General features: G+C 47.7%; 1 long non-coding RNA gene across 1 annotated transcript; it reads right to left on the bottom strand.

The window, feature by feature from the left end:
- Nucleotides 1-1,193: 1,193 nt before the first annotated feature.
- Nucleotides 1,194-4,703, bottom strand: LOC140681406 (uncharacterized). The gene is made up of 2 exons (XR_012052581.1): nucleotides 4,604-4,703; nucleotides 1,194-4,017 (listed from the first exon to the last, which is right to left on the bottom strand). It is a non-coding gene; the product is annotated as an uncharacterized lncRNA (long non-coding RNA).
- Nucleotides 4,704-6,669: the final 1,966 nt, after the last annotated feature.

Here is a 6,669-nt window from a genome sequence, read left to right as displayed (position 1 = left end):
GCTAACATTGTTTGTCTTTGTCTTAAGGTGGACTAAACTCTACACTATAAACCTATACTAATTCACACCCAGAAAACCCAGTGCTTCACATCACACCTTAATATAATTTCTAACTGCGCCACAAGCTCTTAATTTCTAACTGCATCACAGGCTTGGAAGGCCTCACAAGGCCCATATCTGAGGCCTAGGCTGGAGTAGCTCAAATCTCATTCCAGATATAAATCATGCCCTCCCTTTCTCAGAAATGCTGCAACAATCCCCGAAGTGGTTGTCCAGCATCTTTATTCCATGAGATCAGGGGGGAAAGAGGGCGAACAGGAAGGGACATGGCCTTATCTAGGCTCTGGACAGGGAGGGCTTTTGGGCTCTCCACCAACCCCATCAGAGCAGGAAGGAAAGGACCACACTTATCTGATCAGAGTCACAGCATTCCTGGGAAAAAGGGGTAAAGCATATCCCGAGTGCACTGTAACACCTCCCCCTTATTTGTTTAACAAGGTTACAGGAATTCACTGGGTTCAATTTAACCCTGAGGATGGGTTTTCCACCACCTATAGTTGGTGGCATAGTCAGGCCTCCTCAGGTTAGCCAACTCTATGTGGTTGACTTCTGAGGTAGAAGGTATGAGACCCTTGATAGCCTTAAAATCAAGTGACGCAGGATCCTGAACACCAAGGTTACAAGAAACAGAATAACAAGAAGTAACAAAATTGATCTAACAATAGATGTCCACCACCCTGTGAATCCCCAGCCCTTGGGTTCTTTGAACCAATCCTCAGATTCTTGCTTCACTTGTCTGATCAGGCTGTTCATGCTTCGAAGGGCAGCATGGATGTTTGGAGCTTTTGCAGTTAGGTCCATGCAACAAAGTCCTTCAAATTCCTTGCATTCATGTCCATGCAGTAACAAAAGGAAATCTATAGCAGCACGGTTTTGAAGTAAGGCCTGTCTGGTAATTTCCTCATCTTCTAGGAGGAAGCTGATGGCAGCATATTTTAAGTTTGCCTGTTTGACTACCCAGCATTCTAGGTGGCCCAATTCACCTAGAGCCTTGGCTGCTGTGACCCATGGAAGGAACAGGGGCACAGCAATTCTTTTTGACTTGGCCCAATGAAAAGTTTCTGAGTTACAATTTTGGTCGCGATTGTCTGCACTCCTCTTTTGAATTTTGTTTGCCGATTTGTTTTTGTGAGTCCATTTGCCAATTAGAGTTTGGTTGGGTGTCAATATGGACAGTGTCCTGATTGTACATGGCCCTCCTAAAAGCCGAGACGGAATTCCTGCCCATGCCTGATCCCCACAAATCAAGAACAATCCCTTAGGGAGACCTTTGGGACTTGAGTGAGATGGGTTGTCTGCCCTGATATGGCTTGTGTTCTGACACCACCTCCTTGCAGTAAACTCCCCATGATGTTGTTTTATAACATGGTACTAGTTGATGTTGGAAGGTTTTGGGAAGACCGAAAAATGTATGCAGTAAGCTGCAGGAGAAGAACACAATAGCTATTACTCTTGGGGTTCCTGAGCCATCCTGGGCAAACCTCACAACCACTCCTCTAAGGATTTCATGATCGCCACAACTTGCCTCTGATCTTGTTGTGGTCGGGGGGGTGTGTGACTCTGGGATTTCGTTGGACCTATTTTTCAGGCCTGCTGGAAATTCTCCAGCCTGCCATGGAATTCCTACCAGACAGGTGGACATAGGGTCCTTTGCTGCTGCAGTGGACAAGCAAATGTTTTCCTGCTGTAGTGTCTGTGCCAGAGTCACCCAGATGTTTTGACGTGGCTGAGGGATGATCCATGCAGCTGCCTGACTGTTCAGCATTAGCAAGATGACAACTTGGATGGGGTTCATCACAGGGTTGAGTGGGAGGTAGGTTTTCTCTAAAAGGGAAAAACAAACATTTTGAGAACACGTTAAAGTTTCTTTTTCTGCCGGAAGGAATTCCTTAGGAATTCTTAGGAAACTTAGGAAACTTCTTCTTCCATTTGGCGGCGTCTTCTCTTTGAAGCATCAGCTACTTGCTTCTCATCCCCTTCTGTCTGACCTGGATTCTTGGGGACAAAAGGTTTCACCCACTTCTGGGAAATCCACCAAGGGCCTGAGGGAGTAGCTACACACGCATAGCCATGACCCCAGGTCACGAGTTCATAGGGACCCTTGGTTTCCCAAGTTTCTGGATCCCTAATCAAGACCAGTGGACGCTGAGACAATTTGAACTGACTGCCACTGTTAAAGTGATGTAACACTGGTGGACTCATTTTCAAATGAACAGTTCAGAAAATTGATGGTAAACATGGCTTTGCAGAGCTTCTCCCGTGGAGACATCCATGGAGCCGAACTGCTCTGTCTTTTCAATACCTGCTTGAGCTCTGGTGTGCACGCTCTACCACCGCTTGACCTCTGGGGGAGTGGGCAATGCCAGTCTTATGTTCCACTCCCCACTGTTGGAGAAATTCCAGGAACTCCTTGGATATATACGCTGGGCCATTATCTGTTTTAATTGTTTTTGGCACCCCCAATACTGAAAACGCTTGCACTAGGTGCTGCTTGGCATGCGCAGCTTTTTGTCCTATATGAACAGAGGCATACACTGCACCTGAGAATGTGTCCACGCTTACATGAATGCATTCAAGGCAACCAAAACTTTGAATGTGTGTGATGTCTATCTGCCACACCTCACAGCTGCTAAGACCCCGGGGGTTTACCCCCATGCCCATCAGTGGCACAGCCTGGAGCTGGCAGTTGGGACAGTTGGCCACAATGACTCGAGCCTGACTCCGTGTTAGCTGGAACTGTCAGATCAGACCTGGCACATTCTGATGGTAATGCTCGTGACTCAGCTTTGCCTGTTGGAAAACATGAGGGAGACGTGCTTGTTTGACTGGGAGTCTGCTTTGCCTCTGCAATCTCACCTGGCAAATCAGTGTGTGACCTCACATGCATCACAAAGAATGGATGCTCTCGGTGAGAGATTAGATAAATCAGCCTTGAGAGCAATCTGAAGAGATGTTCATTCTCTATTTTTTGAGCACAGCCTGCTCTGCCCTGGACACTACTCCTGCCATGTAGGCAGAGTCTATCACCAAGTTGATTGCCTCAGAGAACCTCTCAAAAGATCTTACCACTGCAGCCAGTTCAGCCACCTGGGAGGATCCCTCCACAAGCTTGACATCAGCTTCCCAATGCTGAGTCTGTGGATTTCTCCAAGTCATCACTGACTTGTGGGAAGTCCCAGATACATCCGTGAACACTGTGAGAGCGAGTGGTCTTCAACTCCTTTTCTCTTGAGGAATGAGAAAGAATTCCTCGTTGAACAACTTGTGAGACGGGGCATGGACTGATATTTGTCCCCTGTAGCTGTCCAGAGATAATTGGAGACTGGCGCTGCTCTGGAGTAAATGCTCAAACATCCCTTTGGTCAGTCTCTCAGGAGAGTTCCTTCCCTCCTCAGAAAGCCTGACTGGGAGGTGAATACATGCAAAGTCACACCCTGCTAATTCGCACAACCTCACCCTGGCCTTCTGAATCAGCTTTGCTATCAGCTCTTGTGGCTTAGTGATGGTCTTGGATCTTTGGTGCAAGAGGAAACCCACTCTATGAACAAGACTGGATCCTTCTGCCCCTCGATCCATTGGAAAATCAACCCATGCAAATGTGGCAGCTTTCCTAGAACGATGAATTGGAAAGGCACATTTGGTTCGTACCAATGTGCCTGCCTTTCTGACAAGGCCTTCTGTACCTTTTCGATTGCTGTCTTTGCCTCTGGAGTCAGTTCCCTGGGGGAGGCCAGCTCCCTCTCCCCCTTCAATAAATTGAAGAGAGGGTCTAGGGTCTAGGTCCTCCTTTGTGAGGCCTAGCCAGGGACTTACCCAATTTAAAGACCCACAGAGCGAGTGGAGATCTGCTAGTGTTCTGGGGTTGCAATTGATCTCCAATTTCTGTGGGACAATGGTCCTTGCTGCGATCTCCAAACCCAGGTATTTCCAAGGTGCCATCCTTTGAACTTTGTTGTTCTGCAATTGAAATCCAGCAGAGGTTAAAATCTCAACCACTAGGTCAAGTGTGTATTGGAGTATAGAGTCACTGGGAGCACACACAAGCACATCATCCATGTAGTGAAGGATCATGGCGTCCTTTCTCTCTGCACATACCAGAGACAGTAGCGAGGCTATGTATTGTTGGCATATGAAAGAACTGGATTTTAGACCTTGGGGCAAAACTTTCTAGTGATAGCGTTTCACTGGGGCTTCCCGATTGATGGTGGGAACCGAGAATGCGAACCTCGAGGCATCTTCAGGGTGCAATGGAATTTGGAAGAAACAGTCCTTGATATCTAAGACAGCTAATTGCCAATCTCGAGGGAGCATTGCTGGACTAGGCATCCCTGGATGGACTGGACCCATGTCCTCTACAATTTTGTTCGTTTCTCGGAGATCGTGGAGCAGTCTCCACTTGTCCTTCCCAGGCTTCTTTATTACAAAGACTGGGAAATTCCAAGGGCTATCTGTCTCTTGTATGTGTCCTTGAGCCAATTGCTCCTTCACAAGTTTCTCAAGCAACTCGAGTTTCTTGATACTCAAAGGTCACTGTGCTACTCACCTTGGGGTTGTTATCCAACCACTTTAACTTGTGGGCAGGCCACGCCACAGTGGCTATTTCCAAAAATCCTGGGGTGTCCTAGGAATGATCAACTGGACTCCCCACTGGGACATGGTGTCTCTCCTCCACAGAGGAGCCTTATAGTCTGCAAGAAATGGGAGAACATTTGCCAATTTCCCATCAGGTCCCTCAATTTGCACAAAATTTTTTGAAATCTTTGCCAATGTGGTTCCTCCTATGCCCTGAAGTTTGCCTGCTGCAGGTTGTAAGTCCCAATGCGACGGCCACGTGGTCTTAGGTATTACTGTGATGTCTACGCCCATGTCCAGAACCCCTTCTACATGAAGGTGCTCTGACCCATGGGCTCGGTTGTGTGCCATCAAGGGTTTATCCTCTCCCACTGCCTCTGCCCAGTAGACTTCCGGTGATTTTCCTTCTACTGTTATTTCTACTGGGATGGGAATGGCCTTGGGCCAAAATTTGCCCCTTTTCTAGGTGGTGGAGCAGACCCAAAAAGATGGTTAAAAGGTTGGGAGAAAATTTCCACCGGTGTCATTCCCTCACAGCAGGTACCATTAGTAAAGAAACCCCCAAAACATACAGTTAGTGTGTGATAGCTCTGAATCCATGTCCCTGCCTTCCAGACAAAGTTAAAGATCCATGAATTTCTCACCTTAATAACCCATAAGCCAAACTGGATAACAGCCACAGTAGCCTTAGTTATAGGACCCATGTTTAGATAAGGGCCTGCAAATGGCAGAAATATAGCTGCAACCACATGCCACCCAAACCAAGATAAACCAGACCACATGGTGACACTTAAAGATGCTTCTGTATCAGCACACACACACATACACAAAAAATTAAATTACCTAAGAACTGTTAATTATTTTTTCCTCTCAATGCCCTCGAGCTTCACATTGGGGGCCAAAATCTGTCTTGGTTTGAAAAGACAGGAATCTGTGAAGGAAGGAAGGCAAGAGCCTCCTGTGAAATGGAATTACCTCTGAATTACCACAATTTCAAAATTTAAAGGCTCTCAGGCAAAGATATGGGAATGGGAATAACAGTTCTTTACAACAACAAAAAAAGAACTAAATATAAAAAAATGTAATTCGTACAAACAAAACTAGTGATAGAGACAGAAACCTGACACCCTGAGGAGTCAGGGTGTTGGTAATAGTCCAGTTAAATGGTGGCTGCTCCTCCTGGAGTGGCAGATGAATTGCTGCTGAAGCGGTGATCTGTAGAAGGGTGTAGTTTTCTCTGAAGGTAAGCCGCAAAGAGAAAGAAAGGGAACATATAGAGTGCGTCCGAGAATGAGCACCGCAGCTCCTTAAAGAGAAAAAAAGTCCAATTTTAGAGCAATTGACTCCGTGGGCAGAAGACAAAGGAAAGTTACAGAAAGCCCTCCCTCATCCCTAGTGAAGCGGGGTGGCAGAACTAAGGAAGCCACTGTGGTGGCAAGAACCAGCCAGCTGCTCAAGCAGAACATGGCAGCAGCGGGCGTGGAGCCAGGCGGAGCGGGGCCGGCGGGCACCGAGCCTGAGGAGGCCCTGGGGCGGTGCAGACATCGGCCGAGAGATGGAAGGTTCCTTGCTGCGAAGCAACAACGCAAGGGGAGAGAGGGCCTTCCCGGCACCAGGGCCACACTGGAGTTGGAGCAGGCGGGGTGCGGCCACGGCGGGGGCGTCTCTTCTCTCATTCCCAACGTGATCCAGCAAGGACAGGATCCAGACGGCGCTGCCCCCTCATCTCCCTGGAAATTCAGTGGTGGTGGCGGCGGCGTGCCCGCGCCGGGGGGAGCCCTGCAGCACCCAGCAATGGTGGCGAAGACATCTGCACAGCACCGTGGTTGTCATGGCAAAGACAATGCCGAGGGCAGCAGTGCCACCGATGGCAGGATTGCAACACTACAGCAAAAATTTCAGCATTTTTCCAATTTCTTACGAGAGTCAGAAAATGTAATAAAAAGTGTAGCAGTACTGAGTCATTCTCCAAGATGCAAAGAAGGATGAACATTATGCAAATCAATGTTATTTCAAATACGATATATATAGAAATCA

This window comes from Taeniopygia guttata, chromosome 35, assembly GCF_048771995.1.
Source record: "Taeniopygia guttata chromosome 35, bTaeGut7.mat, whole genome shotgun sequence".
In the NCBI taxonomy this organism is placed as follows: Eukaryota; Metazoa; Chordata; class Aves; order Passeriformes; family Estrildidae; genus Taeniopygia; species Taeniopygia guttata.
This window is presented reverse-complemented; position numbering and strand designations above follow the sequence as displayed.